General features: G+C 46.3%; 1 pseudogene; it reads right to left on the bottom strand.

Moving 5' to 3' along the window:
• Positions 1–6,567: 6,567 nt before the first annotated feature.
• LOC133930081 (very-long-chain aldehyde decarbonylase GL1-10-like) lies at positions 6,568–22,117 on the bottom strand (annotated as a pseudogene).
• Between the last annotated feature and the right edge of the window lie 976 nt (positions 22,118–23,093).

The following is a 23,093-nucleotide window of genomic DNA, read 5'->3' as shown; positions in this document are numbered from 1 at the left end:
CTTGACGACCAAGAGCATATCATTAGTAGAGCTCCAACGTAGATTAGGGATGACATTCATACTATCCATACCACAGGATAAAAATCCCTTATATTGAGTTTGCTCTCTCTACCTTATTTACTTTTTCGCATTTACATACTTGTAAATTTACCTTCCTAGAGTAAGTTGTAATCCTTTTGAATGGTAAAGTTAACACACAAGATAAACTTAGGGCACATTTAGATAGGAATCAATATAAGTTTACCTTGTAAATTTTTTAGAGCCAAATAATTTTAAATGTCATAATTCATCCCTCTTTTAGAACGTCACTGATCCTTACAGAGGAGACAAGAGTCGAGGTCTTTGTGTCATAGGCCCACGATGAGATCACCACTTGCTAGTGGCTCGGTGCTAATTGGGAGGGGCACGGGCCGGCCGCCCTGCTTACCCCCTCTAGGACCGGCCCTGGGTTGTACATGCATTCGCCATGTCAAGAGTAGGGGAGGGGAGCCTATAAGTTGATAGGTATATATTATATTATTATTTGAGTGTTAAAAGAAGCCACCATATTCACTCTCAAAGTCACAAAATTATCACGTTAATTGAAAAAAGAAGAAATTTAGACCACTCATTGTTTTAAACATCTAATGATCTAGATTAAACTAAATAGTCAATGTCAAATATGATTAATAAATAGCTAAATTCAGAATTAAAAATTATAGAAAATTAGTAGCTCGATTTTCATACAGTTTGGGAAGCAAAATATCTAAATAAAGAGTCTAAATAAAATAAAATATAAAATAATTGAAATTGAGGTTAGAGTAGAAAAAGAAGGATCCATATTAAATATAATCTTAGAAAACAATCAAATTATTAAAAACATCAAAGACCTAAATAAAGAGTCCATATAAAATACAATTAATCAATAGCTAAAATTTATAATAAAAAATAATGAAAAAGTTTCAAAATTCTTACTAAGAGAATAGATTAAGAAGTGTCATGTAACTTAAGGTTATCGCATCAAACAGGCAGCAGGCAAGTCACAACACGCGCAAAGTAAACATATTTTGATTTTGGTTGGGCTGCCTATACATGATGCACGATTTTAATAATTGATCAAAACGTATACGAATTGAACCGATATATATACCAATTCAGTTATAAGTTTGGAGCATAAATAATTTTCTTTTCCATTAACAAATTTTTTTATCTCTTTTTTTTAATTTTATGTGTTTTTTAACTAAATGACTCTAACCTTAAAAAGCTAAAGAGACTAATTTTTAATCAATTTATTGTAACAAAATATTACAGTGTATATAACCACGCTAGCGTGGGCCACTCGCTAGTTGCAAACTAAGATATTGGTGCACATGTTAGAAGTTGTACTTCCGTTATTTAACAAGACGGGCAATGGAGAAGTAGAGGGGGCCGTGTTCGTGTGAAGGTCGACTTGTCGCTAGGAGAGATGGAGAGAGATATAGGGTGGGAGTCCTTATATGACAGAGAGAACATGCAAATATGCAAGAGGGCCGGAATTGGTTTGTTATGGATTATTTCATTTGGTATTCTTTTCAGTAAAAAAAATCTTGCAGTGTTTCCCTTTTCAAGTGCTTATACATGTGAGCTACATCTAGTTTTCTAGCTAACGGTTTGAGTTTCTGCCATCCACCCTGTAAGGAAAAGAAGTGTTATTGGCATACAAACTTATGAATAGATAGTCACGTGCAAATATAAATCATAACTAATTTATTTTTAGAAACATCTCATGCCTAATGCACTTGACAATTTCCCGTCCACAGGAGGGGATGCCGTCTTCACATTCATTTCCATTATACTTTAGTAGGTCTACCAAAAATTACTTCCTCAGTTGATAACCATCTATACATGGGTATTTCATATCAATAACACAGATCAATGCATTGTTCACATTAAAATTGATTTTTTTTTCAATGAGCTTGTATCAAACATATACAAACACCTCAACTCCATATCCAATACATTGTATAGAAGTCACCTATCTAAAAATAAAACAATATATACAATGCACCAAACATCTAGCCAGCAGCTAGCAATTCATTCGAAAACCTTCAACACAGTTATTTAATCAATGAACTAAATGCATCTTCAATCAATGAATGTGGTGTGCAAGACCTTCAACACAGTTATTTAATCATAAAAATCACAAGACCTGAGCAAGATTTGGCCAACCTTTTTTCACAAGAAAAATACCACTTCAAGAACACACAGAGATACTGCCTCCTAAATCTTAACGTATATAAATCTAGAAACAACAACTAATGCAGAGTAATGCTAAAATATGAACTTCAAAAATAAAACCGTACAATCAATCTTACAATCACCACACTGCTTAACACCTGAATCAAATCTCTTGTGATTTTCCTGACAATCGCATGACAAAGGAAGGGGCCAAGGAGAGGGGTATCTTCATACCAATCAGTGAGAACAAGAACTTGGACCGTGGTACTTGGTACGATGCCGCGGCAGAAAAAAGAATTTATATATATAAAAAAGATGGACACCACCATATGTCCTCTGCGTACCTTATCTGCAGCTTGACGGAAGCGATCTCTTGGCTCTCATGTTTATTGTTCTCGCTGTTTTTTGGAAACACCCATATTTCACCAAAGCTTTGCACAAGATAGTGTCATTTCTTTTTTACATCCATGCAATACACACATCAGTAAGAATGTGAATACCATATCCATGCTTTTGTACACACAACGACTCATCAAAATTAGCAGATGTTTAATGACCTTCTAGGACCTCTAAAACATATCTTGGCAGCAAAACTCCCCCGACACATTGGCCAAGTGCCACGTCGCAGGGGCTTACTGTGTCATACGGTTTGCCATTGAAGATAGAATATGTTAACCCTGCATAGTTAGAAGTGTTAGTCCAAAATATGCACATAAAAAAGAGGATTAAAAGATATAGTCCGCAGAAAATTTGGAGTGCAAAAGCAGAGCAAAAAAGCAAAATATTTGTTTGAATCTTTTATAAAACAAAATTCTAACTACTGACAATTTGGCGAAAAGAAGCTAGCCGCACAATCAAATATGTCAATTATGTGATAAAAAAAATGAAATAGCCATGCATTTGTGCAAGGATTGTGTCTACACAAACGAAGTTTGGATGCATCTTTTGCATTGGTTACATTTTCAAAACCTGCCTCTTTTCCGTCAATACCGAACCATATCAGGTTGGTGGAAAGCTTCTTCAAAAGTGATTGACCAGGAACTTTGGCGAGATTTCAATAGAATTATGATTACCTTTTGGTAGTTCATTTAGAAGGAAAGGAATCGAAGAACGTTCCAAAATAGAAAAGAAGAAGCGCTCAAGGTCGCACAGTTAATTAAAGAGCACATCGATGATCTCTTCTCAGCGCTACCTTTCGTTTCTTAGACCTCCTTCTGTTGTTGTCTGGGAATGTTTTATCCCCTAAGTATTGTTTTCCTTTTGCCTCCGATGCCTTTCTGGACTTAGGAGAGCTCCAGTTGTGTTTTTTTAGCCACCATGTTCGTAGTTTCTTCATGGCCGGGATCGTCTCTGGTTTCCTTTTGGCCGTTGTTGCCGTTCCCTTTTTATTTTTGCACCTCTTTTACTTCTAGTCTAATAAAGCGGCACACTCCATGCCGCCTTTTAAAAAATAAAAAAATAAAAAAGAGGATAAGAAGTTTCATGACGGTATCAAATAACTTTGCAACATAAGGAGCTGCTAAGAACGGAAAGTAAGGAACAATGACGGCCCTTCAGTACAAGAAAAAGAAAACCAGACAAAAATGGGCATTACTATTAATACTACACATGCCACTGAGGAAATTAGTGCCCACCTCCTTCTGCTTCTTAGCACGCTCCTCCAATCCGCTTTTGCAACAGTTGTGAGCTGCTGCATGGGATTGGGGAATATTGGTACTTCTGCAACACAAAGCCAAATGGTCAATATCATCATTCATCATTGTAACCGGAACTCCACTTACACGATACATGAATTTCAAAATAGCTACAGAAGTGAGAAGTGTGTTCCAGAATTTGCATGCGAGATTTTCAGGGCAAGACATACTGGGACAAGTATGTTACTGATGATCACGTTATGGAATGCAGAAGCATGATAAAAAAAAAAGTAGTATGTTTTATGCCAATGAGCTTTTGGAGCAAATGAAAAACCATGTTGACTTTTTAATACCATACCTTGCGCTTATGAAATTCTGCAGCACAATGCCAAATGATGACATTTTGTATTAACACCACGGGGAATTAAGCAACTGTCAATCTGCCACTCTATCATGAAGAATGTCTTATGATGTGGTGGAGTGCACATCATCCTTTGGTTTCTCTGGCTGCATTTGTTTCAATGGTTTGGCGGTGTTCTACTGTGACCTGTTATCCAATATCAAACATTTTAGAAAAAAAGAAAAGAAAAGCAAACACCAAGCCTTGTGATTTATGTCCAAGGGCATATGCCCTAGTCTCATATTTATTGCAAAGATGGACCGGGCTTAAGGCATTACATTTCAGATGGCTTGAAGACTCATTACATGTCATCAAGAATTTTAACCAACTACAGATAGGTCTGATAGAAAATAAAATGGAACCAACATCTTAATCCTGCGATGACAAACTACAGAAATATCAGCACCAAGCTTTGTGATGAAATTATATTGTTTCTTATTGATCAACCAGTGCAACGATATATTGATTAAATCATTTTTGGCGAGCATCATAAATGGAATGAATATCGAAACACCCCCAGTTAAATTCAGTGTACTACTTAGAACTGAAGTTAAAATCCCCCCCCCCCCCAAAAAAAAAAACACAAACACTTGCAACCTTAATCTGGATCGGTAGTAGTCCAGCACTTACTCTTGGAATGCAGGAGAAGCGTCATTTGGAGCCACAGTATATCGACTTTAATTGACAGATTACTCAAGGACCGTGCTTTACCATCGACTGGCGAGCAACAAGGGTTCCAGCCGAATTTGCTTTCTTCTCCACCACCTGTCCTGCAACCAATTCCACCCCAATTCAGTAAACCCGACACCACCACCACCACCACCCAACCGAAGAGAAAACCCAAACTAACCAACTGTCGCTTCTGATCCATTGGCCATGACGAGACAGACAGAGAGAACACCAACATCCTACTCCGTACAGTCCGTTCAGAGGCCCGTTCTCTTGGACAAGACAACAGACAGTGCAAATGCTTGTGCTTCTCCTGTCAGACTTAAAGAACAGAGGTGAGCAAAATGGCAAATTCATATAATGGATAAGTCCTTGCAACATGCCGTTCGTGGTGGACTTGTTCACTGCATTAAGAACTAAAACATAAGCAGTACCTACAATAAAATTGGAGAATTATAAAACATAAGCAGTACCTACCATAAAACTGGACAAACTATGGTATATCCTAGCTGACATGGTCAAGTACAGAAAAAATAGCACTTAAGAAGTTATAACTGGATTGTACACAAAGGAGGGCAGATAAGAAAAACAAAGGTATCAAAATTGTAGATTCAAATCCAATATAAAATTGGCAAAGATTGATGTCGGTATCATATTTTTATGACATGGTAGTGAACTTCAGATACATATAGTAAAACAACATTTCTCATTGCACTAAGAAAAGGGATGAGAAATGTACCAATACAAGATAAGAAAAAATGAAGCACTAAAGAGTGTGCTTTTTTTTATCAAAAAGGCGAAAAAATATCTATATATTATGCATTGCAAGGTCACAATACTCCAGCTCATGACATGAATTGAGACAATCTTGATATGGTCAATACATACAGTGTGGCCCATTCACAGCTCCTTGTGTTAAGACAAGTCCAAAATAAAAATAAAAGCAAATTGCCATCCACTAAGATACAAATCAAGCAATGTAATTGCCACTAAAAGGTCAACCAGTAGACATACCAGGAGTCTATAGGTGAAGATGCAACAAATTAATGAATAAGTGAATGCTGAATTTGCCCGTGCAACTAAGCAAACTATTGCTCTTCCTAGCTGTCCATTTCTCCCATACATAGTAGTAAACATGCACATTATTATTCAGATTATCCTAATCTTCACTAATATTGTTTTAACCATTGCATTAAGGAATCGAAGGTTGTATGTTTTTTCTTAGCACAGTGAAATGATAATTAACAAACACTAAACGTGCTTTTGGTACAGATTTTCAAGTCTAATTGACCTTAAGTAAATTGAAACTACTGCTCCAAAATTGAACCGAAGTGTAATTTTGATCTTTCATTTTCTTAACCCGAAGAGTAAGAGCCAATTTTAAAATTATGCCCTATAATTCTTAATTACTTGGTCTTTATCTACAATCACTGACAGTCTCCTCCAGAAACAACTCCATTCAACACTACCAGCAAGTCATGGTCAGTGCCATGTAGCTAACATCACAATCACCCACAATTCCACCCATGAATTCATCCATCAGTAGCAAAAAAAACTAATATCCGCCAAATCATACAATGCCGCACACATCGTTACAAAAAGTACGACAAATCACCCGTAGAAAATTCTTAAAAGCATTCCATAGAAGTGAGAAGTAGCAGAAACTCCTTACCCACTGTGTGTATTGATGGCCTCCACCTGACGGAGTACAATCTAGAGCCAGAAAGTGATCATGTGGCCAGAGCATTGGCAGGCACTACGAAGGAGGGGATGCCAAGAAGAGCACCTCTGTAGGGATCGGTGACGTCCTAAGAGGGGGATAAATTAGGACACCTAAACTGATCGGCTCTAAAAACTTCACAAAATAAACCTATATCAATTTTTATCTAAATATGCTTTAGGTTCATCTAGTGTGTCTACTCTAATAAACACATAGTTGAAGAAGTATTTTCCACAGGAAAACCTAGCCAACTTGTCATCTATTTATACACCAAGTATATGCATGTACATGATAGGATTACAACTGAATCCGATAAAGAATCATTTATTCAAATCTACAGATAGAATTCCATCTATCTATACCATTTCTATTTTAACACACCCCCTCAATCTGAACCGATCGATACTAGATTAAGATTGCATCAAAAATAGTCAAGCATCTCATGAGTAGCCGGTTTGGTAAAAGCATTAGCTATCTGATCCTCACAAACCGAACATCAAGGGCTCCCAAAGCTACCTTCTCTTGCACAAAATGAAATCCACCTCGATATGCTTCGTGCGAGCATGAAACACTGGATTTGCGGTCAGATAAGTGGCTCCAAGATTATCACATCATATAACAGGTGGCCGAGGCTGAAGAACACTCAACTCCTTCAAAACCAACTAAACCCAAATAACTTCTGCAGTCCCATTAGCTAAAGTCTTGTATTTTGCCTCAGTGCTAGAACAAGATACAATAGGCTGCTTTCGTGAGCTCTATGAGATGAGATTTGGCCCAAGAAAAATAGCAAAGCCTCCTATTGAGTGACGATCATCACTACATCCTACCCAATCGACATCTGTGAAGACACTAAGCAAAGTAGATGATGATCATTGCATTCATAACCCGGTTGTCACAGTTCCTTTAACAAATCTCAAGATGCGCTTGACAGCTTCCTAGTGCACATCTGTGGGATTCAACAAATATTGGCACACCTTGTTAACTGAAAAAGATATATCAGAGCATGCCAAGGTGAGATACTGCAAACCTCCCACAGTACTATGATATTTGAAGGCATCTTCAGCACCAAGCAATTTTCCACTACCCGAGCTAGCTTGTCCATGGCAGACATCGGTGTTGGAGATGCCTTGCAATTTGCCATGTTTGCATGAGGAAGAAGGTCTAGAGCATACTGGTGTTGAGTCAACACCATGCACTACTACAGAACATGTTATAAGTAGTGCCTCATCAGTGCCGGTTTGAGCGTAACCGATATTGTTGATGTATCAGTGCTGATTCTTAAACTCATGCGCGTGAACTACGATTGAGGTGCCACGAACCGGCACTGATAGTGTCTATCATGCTGGTTCTTGGAGCCTCAATTATTGCTCGCGCATGGGAGTTTAAGAACTGGCACTGATAGTTACTATCAGTGCCGGTTGGACCTAGAACCGGTACTGATAGTCACTATCAGTGCCGGTTGGAATTAAAACCGGCTCTAATGCTTGTGTTATATTTATATCCAGCACTTGGTTGCTCTCCTCGTTTGCTCCATTCAGCCTGACGCCGCTCGTCCTCCCCGACCGCCGCCTCCTCCCTGTCCGCAACGTCCTCATCGCGTGTTGGCTCGTCGCCTCCTCATCCTCATCCTCATCGCACGTCGACCGCAGCCTCCACCTCCTGATCGTGCGCCGACTGCCACCTCCTCGTCCTCGTCGCATGCCGACTGCCACCTCCTCGTCCTCGTTGTGTGTCGGCATGTCGCCGCCTCCTCGTCCTCATCTGGGCCGCCCGGGTCCGGGTGACCACCCTCCGACTCCCAGCCTCCAGATCCTTAACGGCGTATCCCCTTCCTATCGGGAAGGGTCATGGAACACCTGGGTTAGTTCTCAAATTCAAGTTAGCAAATTGTAGTTAGCAAAATGTAGTTAGCAATTTTAGTTAGCCAATTTAGCTCCTAAAATTAGATATGTATTTTAGTTCAAAATATGTTGGCCTATTATTAGATGTGTATGCCATGATATTAGATGTGTATTGCTATATCGGTGTTTTAGATGTTACCATCACTTCCCAGTGAGTAACTAGTTTGTTACTTCCTTATTTTGCAATTGATGACTTGACATAATTGCGAGAGTATCCACATGTGCCGATTGATATGGCATTGGCATTTTTTTCTCTGAGCATGTAGACGTACCTGTGACTTGTCTTAGGTACATCTGCATGCTCAGAGATAAAAATCCATTTGCTATAAATTATAAGAAGGTCAGTTAATATTGCAGTTTGCAGTTAACAAATTTAGAAACTAACATACCGATTGATGTAGATGCGTCCTTATCTACAATGGCTACATGATATTATTGCGGATCTTGGTGGCACACCACCTGTGGTGATGAGCATATTGGCTGATAACAATAAAATAAAGATCACTATCTCTTTTAGCATTTCTTTTCCTAAAGAAGGATATATCACTTTAACAGCATCAAGCTCCGAAACAGACCAAAGACTTATGGCTGAAAAATTTGTTGTTCATGCGCTTCTACAATCAGTTAACCTGCAACTTGGATACATGTTTCTGGACTACAACTATTTCAAATTGAAAGCGCTTGAACATAATAAGGATGTGCTTGCAATGACTCCTAGGCTCTCGCGGTTATATGCAGCTGAAACGGTTGGTGACATGAACCTGCAGTTTGTAGCTAGGATTATTTCAATAATATTATTATTTTCTCTATATTATTGCTCTTTGTCTACATGATTTTTACTGGAACACTCGGATGTGTATGGATCGTAGCTTGACTTTAATCTTACGTCTTCTTGCTCAGCAGTGGGGGTACACATTACTTGGTCCTCAATGCAGGAAGATTCGAGAAGGAAAGTACCGATCAAACCTTAAGCTTCAGTGTGATAGTAACAATTTCGTCATTTACGGAAGTCCAATGGAACTTCCATTTGAAGCAACAGCTAGTGCACTCATTTTTGCACTAAATCATTTTGATGTAATATTTGGAGTTGAAATTTTAGATATCAACTATGCATGTAATGGTATTTGATGTAATTTTAGAAATGCATGCAGTTTGAATTAATGTATTACGTGTTTATCGTGACTTAAACATTAGAAGAATGGATGCATGTGCATGTCATGCATTTTGGATTGTACAATTTTTTTTGACTGACGAGATCTATCAGTGCCGGTTCTATTTTAGAACCAACACTAATAATCAGTATCAGTGCCGGTTCCTAATAGGGAACCGACACTGATAATTCATTATTAGTGCCGGTTCGTGTATGGAACCAGCACTGATAGTAATTTTCAGTGTCGGTTCCATACCTGACACTGATAGTCACTGACTATCAGTGCCGAGTCATCAGTGTCGATTCAAAACCCGTCACCGATGGCGATTTTGAACAGACACTAATGAGGTATTCTGAAGTAGTGATGCCCCCTGAATTGTAAGCAGCTTCAAGACCCAAGAAATAATTTAACCGGCCTAGATCCTTGATAGGACAAGCAGCTGAGAGAGATTGCACAAGTGAGTCAACAACCACGTGAGGTGTAGAATCGGTGATGACAATATCATCAACATAAACGAGCATAAAGATGGTAACATCTCCTTGAGAAAACACAAAAAAAGATGTGTCGGCCTTGGAAGACTAAAAACCAAGTTCATAAAGCTTGGCACTGAGACGTGTATACCACGTGCGCGAAGATTGCTGCAATCCATAGAGAGCTCGCTGAAGCTTGCAAACATATGAGGGATGATGAGAATCTTCAAAACCAGGGAGCTGCTGCATATATACCTCTTCATCAAGAAAACCATGAAGGAAAGCATTACTCACATCAACTTGGCGCAAGGTCTAACCACGAGATACCACCAGCGACAAGACAAGATGAACAATGGCATGTTTGATCACTAGACTGAATGTGTCATGATAATCAATGCCATGTTGTTGAGTGAAGCCATGAGCAACCATACATGCTTTGTGATTCTCCATAGAACCATCCGGGCGATACTTATGCTTGAACACCCACTTGTTGCTGATGACATTGCAACCAGAAGGATGTGGCACAAGCGTCCATGTATGGTTGTGATAGAGGGAAGCATACTCCTCCTCCATAGCAGCGCGCCAGGCTGGTTCTGTGAGAGCGACACGATGTGAAACTGGTTCAGTAAGAAAGACACGCTATGAAGGATCATAGCGTACAGTACCATCCGTAAACTGAAGTGGTTGACGAAGATGATCCTTGAGCCGAGTTCGCATAAGATGCACATTAACCGATGCCGGTAATGTGGAGACAACCCCATCAATGGGGCCAAGCAGTGGAGACCCTGACGTAGAGGGAGAAACATGAGACTCCGATGCCGGTGGACTGGCGGGATCATCCATAGAAACAGACACCAGCGCAGGGTCTGGAGGCGGAGATGAAGACCCGTTCGAGGTTGGAAGCCTAGAGGAGCGTGGCACGACGGTGGCATCCTATGCTGCAGGTTGGGCGCCAGAGGTTCTAGTGCCACATTGCTGTTGGGCACTAGATGGTCCGATGCCGCAAGACTGTGGAGCACTGGATTATCTGGTGCCACGCATGATATCAGACGGCACGCCACTGGATGGTCTGGTGCCACAAGACCGTGAAACGTCGGATTGTCTGGTGTCATGCACGGTATCAAATGGCACACCACCAGGGGCTTGCACACACGAATCAAGAGCTGCACCAGCAGGGTTAGAAAACATCATGGACATGTCGTAACTTCACACAAGGCCACCTTGCACAACCGGCTCATTCTGGGAAAAGGAAATGTGGGAGGATAACAAAGACAGATCGATAGAGGCACCTGGTGTAGCAAACAGAAAAAGATGCCTGTCAAAAACAACATCTCGAGAGATATAGATACGTCCTATGGATCTATCAAAACATTTGTATCCTTTATGCATGGAGCTATAGCCAAGAAAAACACACATTTTAGAACAAAATTCTAGTTTGCAGGAGTTGTATTTGGAGACTCGGCCAACAAGCACAACCAAATGTGCGAAGAAAGGAATAGTCAGGAGTGATGTTGAGAAGATGAGTGATGGGAGTGGTATTTGATAACGCGACTTGACAAGCGATTTATAAGACAGTAGGCGGTGAGGAAAGCCTCATCCCAAAATCGCAAAGGAAGAGAGGAGTGTGCCAAAAGCGCAAAGCCAGTCTCAAAATGGTTCCGATGTTTTCGTTCAGTGACGTCATTTTGTTGTGATGTGTGTGGAGAAGAAATGCAGTGTGCAATACCAACACGTTGGAAGTAACGATGTAACCTATGATACTCACCCCCCCAATCAGATTCCACAGCTCTAATTTTAGTGTTCAAGAGGCGCTCAACATGATTCTAAAAAGCATAAAAAATGTCCTCAACATCAGACTTGTGTTTTAGGAGATAGATCCAACAAAAAACGACTATAGTCATCAATAAAACTCACATAGAATTGAAAACCCCTAGAAGATGGAAGAGCAGGACCCCAAACATCAGTATGAACGAGTTCAAGTGGTGCAGAAGTAACTCGATTAAAATTCTTATATGGAATTTGATGACTTTTAGCACACTGACAAGCATCACAAACTAAGGACTCAGAATCTGAGGAACACGAAAGTTTATTGGACTTGACGACATTATTGGAGGGATGACCAAAATGTTGATGCCATTGTTGAGCAGTAACCTTGACACCCGAATACACACGACATGAGGTCGAAGATGGGGCTTGTCGGAGGGTGAACTCCTGTCGCAGGGATCCTGGGGGACCCCTCTTTAGAGATTCGGCCGGGGGGATGATCCTGAATATGTTCGCCTGAGAAATAAATGGGTATGAATCCGATGGCCGGCGGTGCGGAATGATCTAATGCGGAAAGGAGTGAATGCACTGGTGTTTAGACAAGTTCGGGCCGCACGAGGGCGTAACACCCTACTCCTGTATGGATACTATAAATGCCCTAAGGAAGTCCCTCAAGGATGTTGCTGGTTACAAGAATGTTGGTCTATCTTAGAGCCTGGGGCTCTTTGTTCTTCAGCCTGTCTCATGTTCACTTCTCAGCCGTTGTTTCTCTGGTGCTGTGTCTTTCCACACTACTGAGCTCTCTTCTCTTTTTTTTTTGTGCCGCCGGCGGCTTTAAATACCCGCCGGCAGCAGCGTGCCCCGAACGAGAGGGGGAGCACGAGTTCCGAGACACCATAAATGGAAAGGACGTCATCATTTCCTCTGGGCGAAGTGACCGGGGGTGGAAAATGCGTCGCACGCCTGGTCATCCGTCACCATAAATGTACTGGCAACGGGCGCCGTGGAGAGGGCCCACCTTGCAGCCGCAGAGTGGCCCGGCGTGCCCGTCCTGTCTTGTTCCCCTGCCACAGCAGCGCGGCAGACGGAACGCCTCGACCCTTACGACGTTATCCCAAGACGGGCCGGATGGCATGGGATGGAACACGTGCAATTAATAACCCCACGCCCCTCTGCCAGAACGTGGCAGGAACTGACGCTGAGCGCGGCGGGAGCAGTTGGAGGTGATAGGCCACGCACGCTCTTTAAATGCGGCCTTGGGCCTTTGACTGGCTGACACCTCATCGGTGGGCCCCTCGGGGGCCACTGTCAGGGGGCTCCCTGGGTCGTCGCGGTACCGAGTGCTTGGGGGTTGCCGTTCGCCTCCCCGAGCACTCTCTCCCGAGAATGCCCTTTCTTGTCGTCAGGGTACCGAGTGCTCGGGGGTACTGTTCACCTCCCCGAGCACTCTCTCCCAGGCACACTTGTACGGATCCGCGGGGAACCAAGTGCTCGGGGGCTGCTGCACGCAACCCCGAGCACTCTCTCCCGGAACTTCCTTCGGTGGGTCCTCGGGATACTTGGGTGCCCAGGGGGCCATCGCTAGCGACCCCGGGCACGTTTCTCCCGGTACTTAGCTTTCCTGGTCATCAGGGGACTGGGGTGCTCGGGGGTCACCTTACACCTTCCCGAGTACTTTCTTCCCGGTACTTAGATTTCGTGGATCATCGGGGAACTGGGGTACTTCGGGGGCCACCGACTGTGGCCCCGAGCGCCCTCTCCAGGGACTTGATCTTTTTCACCTTGTGGGAGAGACTCCGCGGGATGGCGCCATGTGGCGGATTGCTGGCCTGGCCTCGGGATTCGGGGACCCCCAGTTCCTGATACACCGACAGCAGCCCCCGGGCCCATTGACAGGCAATGGCCCAGAGACTGCGGATGGGCCCTTCATCGTCAACGAGGCCGAAGCTGGTACTGACGCCACGTGGCGAGCTTTCAGACGGTGGTCCCTCGGTCCAGGCCTCTGGTACAGCCCAATCGGGGAGCCGAACAGACGCGCACCCAAACGACTCCCGAGGCGTGTGACAACGGGACGGGCGGCGCGTGATAACGAGGCAGGCGGCACGCGTGGCAACTACGCAAATCGAGAAAAATACGCCTGGCAACTGCTGACACCGCATGACCTGTGGGAGATTCGCCTGGCGGTTGCGCTGATCGAGGAAACCGTCCCGCCGAGCGCGCCGTGGTAGGTGATGTTTGAATTTCCCTGGGGTATAAAAGGAGGAGGGGAGTGAACCGCCCCCCTCTTTACATCATCTTGCGATCAAGCTTTTGCCTTCTTTGCGCTCCTGAGCCCTAGACATTCCTTAGGCGATCAGAGCACCTTTCTTCCCGCACCGTCCAGATCATCCCCCACCCTGACGAGATGTCGAGAGCAGGAGGAAGCCGCCGCGACAGGACTCCCGACGGCGTGCTGCCGGAGTCCCGCCTGGTGAACGAGGAGGCGGCGGACAGGGTTCGGAAGCTGATGGTCCCCAAGGGCCAGCAGGGGGCCTCGGTGGTGGTGCTGGCGAGCTTCCCGTCGGTGGCGAACCGGCCGGGGCGCATCGTTCTTTTTACTTCCTTCGTGGCGGCCGGGCTAGTGCCGCCATTCTCGGCGTTCTTTCTTCAGATCCTGGAGACGTTTGGGATCCAGTTGGTGCATCTCAGCCCCAACTCCGTCGTCATCCTGGCGGTCTTCGCCCACCTCTGCGAGATGTTCGTGGGGGTGCCACCATCGGTGACGCTCTTCCGGCACTTCTTCGTGCTGCGGTCGGCCAGGAAGAAGAGGGGCCTCTCCACCGCGGACGTCGCCGGCTGCTGTAACTTCCAACTGCGGGATGGCCTAGGGGAGCAATACATTCCCCAGGTGCTGCGGAGCAAGTGGGAGGATTGGCGGCGCGACTGGTTCTACGTCGACGTCAGCCCCCACGACTGTCTGACTCTGCCGGAGATGGCGGCGGAACCCCAGAAGGCGACCTGGGAGGTGCCGCCGCAGATGGACGCGCCGATTCCGCCACGAAGTCAGAGAGCGCCTGGCTTTTGATCGCCTGGCGGCTGACAAAGTGCAGGTCGAACTCCGCCAGTTCCACTACCTACTTGACTACACGCCCGGTGCCTTCTCGGTTCCAAAGGATGGGCCCCACTGGGTACGTGGCAACCACTGAGACCTTGTGTGCCTGGAAGTAGTGGCGCAGCTTCCGGGAAGCGATGAGCACGGCGTAGAGCAGCTTCTGAGCCTGGGGTACCTTGTCTTGGCTTCCCGGAGGACTTCACTGACGAAGTACACCAGTCGTTGTACCCGGCGGGCCCGGATTGCGGCTTCACCTGAGGGCCTACTACAGCCCCCTGGCTCGGCGACGTGGTCGAGGCTGACCGGGTGCTCGGGCTCTACTCCCTGGTCGGGAAGAGCCAAGTGCTCGGATTCGACCCCCTGCTCGGGGGGAACCGAGTGCTCGGGCTCGACCCCCTGCTCAGGTGGAGCCGCGAGGACGGGGGAGTGCTCGAGGGCGGCCGGGAGCTGGGACCCAGCACCTGACCCCGTGCACTCATCGCGCTCCACCACCAGCACCATGCTTACGACCTGAGGAGTGGTCGACACGTAGAGTAGCAGTGGCTCACCTTCGGACGGGGCCACCAGTACGGGTGGTGAGGTGAGATACTTCTTCAGATCGCGGAAGGCCTGCTCGGCCTCCGGCGTCCAGTCGAAACAACCGGTCTTCTTTAGAAGCTTGAAGAGGAGGAACCCCCGCTCCCCAAGTTTGGAGATGAAGCGCCCGAGGGCCGCCATGCAGCCGGTGAGACGCCGAACCTCCTTGAGTCGAGCCGGGGGTCGCATCTGCTCGATGGCCCAGATCTTCTCTGGATTGGCCTCGATACCTCGGCTGGAAACCAAGAAACCGAGGAGCTTGCCCGCAGGTACCCCAAAGACACACTTCTCGGGGTTGAGCTTCAGGCGGGTAGTGCGGAGAGTATTGAAAGTCTCGGCAAGGTCTTCGAGCAGGGTAGCGCGGTCTCGGGACTTGACCACGAGATCGTCGATGTAGGCCTCGACGTTGCGGCCAACCTGCGAATCAAGGGTGATGCGGATAGCGCGCTGGAAGGAAGAGCCAGCGTTGCGCAAACCAAAAGGCATTGACACATAGCAATAAGTCCCCACCGGAGTGGTAAAAGCAGTTTTTTCTTCATCCTCTATGGCCATGCGAATCTAGTGATAACCAGAGTTTGCATCTAAAAAATACAAAAGATCACATCCTGTGGTTGCATCTACAATTTGATCTATACGGGGCAAATAAAAAGAATCTTTGGGGCAAGCCTTGTTTAGATCGGTGTAGTCCACGCACATGCGGAGCTTGCCGTTGGCCTTCGGGACGATAACTGGGTTTGCCAACCACTCGGGGTGGAGGACCTCTTGGATAAATCCGGCGTCAAGGAGCTTGCTGACCTGCTCCCGGATGAACTCCTGGCGCTCGGGCGCCTATCGCCGGACCTTCTGTTTCACCGGGCGTGCGTCCGGACGCACAGCCAGGTGGTGCTCGATCACCTCCCTAGGGATCCCGGGCATATCGGACGACTGCCATGCAAACACGTCGACGTTAGCCCGGAGGAAGGCGACGAGAGCGCTTTCCTATTTACCGCCCAAGTCACCGCCAATTCGGATGACCTGGGAGGCGCTTTCTCCCACCACGACCTCCTTCGTAGGAACGGAGGCGTCGGCAGCGAGTCGGGGTTTGGATGTAGAGGGTCCCGGGCCCCCTGGACGACCTTCGACCTCGGCTCGGGCTGAGACCAAGGCCGAGTATAACTGCTCGGCACAGGAGGCGGCGCTGCTGGTCTCGGCGGACACGGAGATGGGGCCCGCTGGGCCCGGCATCTTGACCGTGAGGTACGCGTAGTGTGTGACCACCATGAACCGAGCGAGCGCCGGGCGCTCGAGGATGGCATTGTAGGGGAGGGGGAGCTCCACGACGTCGAAGATGATGTTCTCCGTTCGGAAGTTGTCCCAGCTCCCGAATGTCACGGGCAACTCGACCTACCCGAGGGGCAGGGAGTGCCCGGGTGTCACCCCGTAAAACAGGAGCGACGGCTTTAGGCGCCTAGAGGGCACCTGCAGCTTCTCGAAAGCCTCCTTGGAGAGGAGGTTAAGGCCTGCTCCCCCGTCGATCAGTACCCTGCTGACCTTCACGTTGCAGATGGTGCGGGACACTACCAGGGGTAGTCGCCCCACGCCTGTAGTACTGGCGGGGTGGTCGGCCAAGCTGAACGTGATCGGTGCGCCCGACCACTTCAGAGGCCTTTGGCGCTGCTCGACGAGGCCCTTGACCGTGCGGCACTCCGTGAGGTCATGCCATCTGGTTTGGTGGATCGGGCACCACTTCCCTGGCTCGGGCCTAATAAGTGTGATTGAAGTGCTGATGGCACTTCAGTGCCTCATGACCAAAAATTCCACAAATCTGACACTTAGGATGAGTACATTGCAGCCACGTCCCCGTCCTTGTCCTCCACATCCACCCTCATGGTTACCCTTGCCATCATGGGAGCGAGAAGTCCCGCCATTGCTATCACCATGTTAGGAGGCATCATTTACCGAAGAAACATATTCAGAGTCTTTGGACAGGGTGTGCTGCTCCTGCATAGCTTCATACGAGAGAAGATATGTGTATAAATCATTGAGGCTTATTGCAATGTTGATGACGGTGATGGATGCTGTCGGTGGATGAACACCGCAAGCGGGGATCCTGAGGGACCTCTTTTGAGATTCGGCCGGGGGACTGATTCTGGATCTACCTCGTAAGTGGGGTTAATGCGAATGTATGAGATCTAGGGGGGACGGATGATCGTCAGCTTGTAGGAGTAAATGCACAAGGGATTTTTAGATAGGTTCAGGCCGCACGGAGCGTAATACCCTACTCCTGTGTGTAAGATGTGCTATTAATGCTCTTGGAATGCATTTCTCTGGATCTCTGTGTTACAAGATTTTTTGTCTAAGTCTTGAGCTTCGTCTGAACTTGCTCTAGGTCTTTTGACTTCTATTCGCCTCAACTTCTAAAAACCCTCAAACTTCTATATCTTGACTTCACCTCTTGGACCTCTAAAAACTCCCTCTTTCTACGAAGTGCTCCCCCCCTTTATCCTATCGGGGGGAGGCTTGGCATGCCCAGAACGGGGGCACGAGTTCCCGTAAGCTATAAATGGAAAGGAACCATTATGAATCTACAGTTTGATGTACAGGTGTTGAAAATGCGCCCTTCGGCCGGTCCCGTTGCTCATTACGCCCCAACTTTAGCAGGTGCGGGGGGGGGGGGGCACCGGGCAGCCTCTGAATATCCCCGCATGCCCGTCCGGTCAGAGCATATCTGACACGGTCTGACGCGATAGGGTGGCAGGCGATACGTCTCGAGCCCAACGATGATATCTTCAAGCCGTTTCCTTTATGGGCCCCGCAGGGTGACGTGCGATGGGACCCATCGCATTAAAATGTCCCCACGCTTTCCTGCCAGGCGGTGGCAGGGACTGACGTACTCAGTATGACAGGCGTGGGGGGGAGCAGTTGGATGTGACAGGCTACGCTTCCTCTTAAATGCAGCATCGAGCCTCTCACCGATTGACACCTCACCGTGGAGCCCTTGTGGGGTCCACCGGCAAGGGGCTTCTTAGGTCCTCGGGGAACTCTGGGTACTCGGGGACCAACTGTTCTTGGCCCCGAGCACCCTCTCCTGGATTCGTCTCTTCTCGGGTCCTCGGGGAACTCCGGGTACTCGGGGACCAACTGTTCATGGCCCCGAGCATCCCTCCTGGAACTGTCTTTTCTCGGGTCCTCGGGGAACTCTGGGTACTCGGGGACCAACTGTTCTTGGCCCCGAGCACCCCTCCCAAAACTGTCTTTTCTTGGCCCTCGGGGAGATGATCCCCGAGGGATGGTGCCACGTGGCATTATGCTGTCCTGGCCTCGGGACTCGGGAACCCCTGGTTCCCATATCACCGACAGATGCCATGAGTGCATCATATTGTGGCCCGAGACCGACGAGGATGTAGTCGATCAACTCACCATGCCATGGTGTTGGCAAAACCCTTCACCTTGTGGAAATATTCAGCAGCACTCATGTCCTTCTTCTTCAGCATGGATAGTTGAAGCCAAATTTGCCAGATACTCGCCCTATTCTGTGCCGCGAACATAGCATGAAGAGCACTCCACACTTGGGCGGAAGTGGTGCGCCCAATCATCTGGCCAAGAATATCCTTCGTCATGGAGGAGAGCAGTGTGCCTAGCACACTTTGATCTTGCTGCCACCACCGAAGATACTTCGGGTTTGGCTTCTATAGGACGACATCACCGGTGCCCTCGGATACTGTTCAGGGCAGCGCAATCGCAGAACCATCAAGGAAGCAATGGAGATTTTGGCCAGAGAGCACTGGCACCACTTGCGTCTTCCAAAGAAGAAAATTGGTGCGATCAAGCCAAATGGTGATGAGGTTGGTGGAGGATGGCTGGAAACAAGTGCAGCGAAATTGTTAGTGCCTGAGGTGAGTGACATGGTCATGGTAGTGGGAATAGATGGGATCTTTTAGGTTCTAATACCAAGTTTGAAGAAGTATTTGCTGCAGGAAAACCTGGTCGGCTTGTCATCTATTTATACACCAAGTATATGCATGTACATGGTAGGATTGCAACTGAATCTGGTAAAGAATCATTTGTTCAAATCTACAGATTGAATTCCATCTATCTATATTGTTTCTATTTTAACATACTCTACCGTTCAAAAAGGTCAGTAACCTATAGCCAATCCTAACAAACTACTCTAGGAAGGTAAACATGCAAAGGTAGATTGCAAGTATATAAATACGGAAACGTAAAGAAGGTAGAGAGAGCAAATTCGGTACAAAGAATTTTTATCCTGTGATATCGATGACATAAACAACACCCTTAGTCCATGTTAGAGTAGCCACCTAGGCTATAGCTCGCGGACGGCACTTGATCATGGCCCTTGAGCCATTTAGGCCTCAATTAAGTTGAGCCACCAAGCCACCAAGGCAATACCTCACCACAATCCTCTCTTCTAGTCACTTGTCGTCATCTTCACTTCGAAGCCTGAGGCACCAAGGTAAGGGTCTTCGCGGCGCCATACAAGCTTCTTGCCACTGCTCCACACTAAGTTGGAGGGTCAACAAGTATGAGCCATCAAGGCTCATGGTACCAGCAAGGCACCAAGACTCTAAGGTACCGGTATACCACTTGGTACAATGTAGGATCACTCATTGATCCCCTCTCTAGGCAGCAACACCTAGCAACAACTCTCTCTAGACCTATTAGCACTAATTACTCTCTTAATCTTGTGCTTAATTGCCTTAGATGATCATTTTTAGCACTTTATTGGCTTGGATATCTTCTCAAGTATCTATAAGCTTTTCTAGACTCTAGCACACTCAAATGACCTAGTGAGGGTATTTATAGCCTCAAATCCACGAACTAGATGTTGCTCCAATGACTAAAAAAGACTATGAACACTGAATGATCCGACGTTAACAGCAGTACAAACATCGGACGATCCGGTATGTACATTAGTAGAAACTAACCGTTAGAACCTCACTCAAACTCTTGTGAACACCAAATATTCTGGTGTAACCTTGAACTCCATCATTGGACTATCTTGTGTGTATACTTGAGCCAACCGAGATTTCTAATTGTCCAGTGTGTAGATCCTCTGATCACCGGACCATCCAGTGTATACAATCACACTGGACAAGCCGTTGCAACATTTCCTGGAAAATGCTCTAGTGAAGCTTACTCCTCATCGCTGGACCATTCGGCGTGTACAACATTTTCACCTTGATTTGAGAATGCTCCGGCATGTATAGGCATCTGATCACCAGACTAATGGCATGTGCAAAATCTTTCCTCTCAAGATTTGCACAAGTTCTGGAAAACACTTCGGTGTGCACATCAATCTAACACCGGACCATCTAGTGTATAGAACTGAAGAACCTCTTCTGAGTCAAAATACTTCAGTGTGAGTTCTTTTTTTAGCACTGGGCTATCCGATGAGTACATCTTGTTGAGCATTGGACCATCCGATGAGTGCAATCTTCTCTGAACTCGTCCAATTCAAACTTTCTTGAGTTTCGCTTCAGTGGCTTCTTCATGTATTGCATCCATGAGACCTACTAAAGCATATATTTGACAAATATGTTAGTCACATTGACTATGTTGTCATTAATCACCAAAATCACATACAGCCCTAAAAGGGCCATGTTTGCTACAACCTCGTCCCAGTGCGCGTATGGCACTGCAAAACCAATGGGCACCATGAACTCATGGTGGACACGGTGAATCTTCTGGTACCCCCACTCACGGTGGAGCAACCGGTGGATCAAGTAGTTGAGATAGTCCTCAACCAAGAAGTACACGAGAAACTACGCCACCATCTCCCTGAGCGATGGCAATGGGAGCCCAGTGTGAATTCCCACAGTTTGTATTGATCCAAGAAAAAACATTTTTTATATGGATACACAATCTGTATCACAATGAATGAAATGCAGGGGCATCAAAGGAGAAATCTTTCTTTTGATTGACAGAATAGTAAACTCATGGGAATCTTCTAAGTGGGACACATCTAAGAAGGGTTCTCAGAGTAAAAACCCAGATCATGATTTTTTCAAAGGAGTGGAGAACATGTAGACAAATGTAATTGAAATTCTCTCATCTATGAACATATATATCAAACTGGCACATTGCGCAGATCACATCTATGGGAATCTAAGCGCAAGGAACTATAAGGAAACATGATCTCTTCTGCGGAATCTACCCAAATCTCCGGGACAAATCAAACACATTGCGCAGATTCATTGAACGATAGTGCAAAGGAAGAAGTGGCTCGACCTTGACGGCCAGGTACGAGACGAGCTGGAGCGGGCCGGTGAACATTGCACAGATTCCTTGTAGCACCGGACGAACTCCATCGTCGAGAGCTACACCCGAGGTTGCAGCTTGTATGGCGCAACAGCGACGGAGGCCCGACGCTTGATGAGCGCGATGGGGAGTGATGCGAGCATGAAGACGATGAAGAGGAAGAGGATGTTGCAGCAGTAAAGGTGGTAGTCCTGCACCGCCATTGTGTACCGGAACCACATCGCCTCAGTGGGCGTCATTGCCCACCCCAGCGCCACCTCCGCCACCGCTGTCGCGTAGGGTAGCATCTCCGGCGAGCTTAGGGACCCGCTTGAAAAAAAAACACCCAACCTTCTCACACTACATAGGGACCAATCCACGATTCCTGAGAACTACAGGGGTGGTATGGATATCACCGCAGCTCCTTCGAGGCGGTTCGGTTATCCGGTGCCTCTCCTCCATTCAAGCGAAGGTCAGCCCATTGGCGTCGGCCCACTGGTAAGCGACGGAGGACAACCCAATGGCATCAGGGGATGGCCGAGAGGACGGGGGAGGCAGGTAGGATGGCGTCAGGGGAGAAAATCATGGGCCAAATTGGGCAGGTAGGACAACGCCGGGGAGGAAATCACGGGGGAAAATTGGGTAGGACGCGCAGGGGGAGGGAGAGGGGTCTTGTTTTTTCCCTAGTTTCGACTGATGTTTTTTCACTCTTTTTTGCCGGTTTTTGAAAGGGCCAGGGAAGGGAGAAAGACCGAAGAGGGAGAGATAGTGGGTTTTTTCGGTTTCTTATTAGGTGGGAGGGAGAGATAGGAAACAGACCGGGGCAGAATGCGAGGAGGGAGGGAGCCATTGGATTGGATTTGGAGGGTTAGATGAGATGCTTGACACCAAACACATTCGCTCTTTTATAGTTTAGATCTAAGATATGCACTCATGTGCAGCTATATGTAACCAATAAATTGTGTCTTTCCATTAGTGGACCTTGACATCTACAAAGGAGTGTGAGTCGTTCATAATTTTCTATTTATATATTTATGTCTAAAATATACGCTCAAGCATGGACATACATAACACAAAAAATCACAATGGAGGCAACGGTTAATCATAGTACTCTCTCTATACAATTAATTGACAATTTTGACTTTACTGTTCAAAAATTGATTGCTAATTTTCTCATTAATACATGAGGACACACTTATGAGTGTTTAGTGTTCTTAACTTACTTTTTTATGACAAACGTAGTGACACTTTATGTATTTTATTTCACTAAATATTTTATAAAAT

This window comes from Phragmites australis, chromosome 10, assembly GCF_958298935.1.
Source record: "Phragmites australis chromosome 10, lpPhrAust1.1, whole genome shotgun sequence".
Classification (NCBI taxonomy): domain Eukaryota; kingdom Viridiplantae; phylum Streptophyta; class Magnoliopsida; order Poales; family Poaceae; genus Phragmites; species Phragmites australis.
The sequence above is the reverse complement of the archived record's forward strand: the minus strand, read 5'-3'. Positions and strand labels throughout refer to the sequence as shown.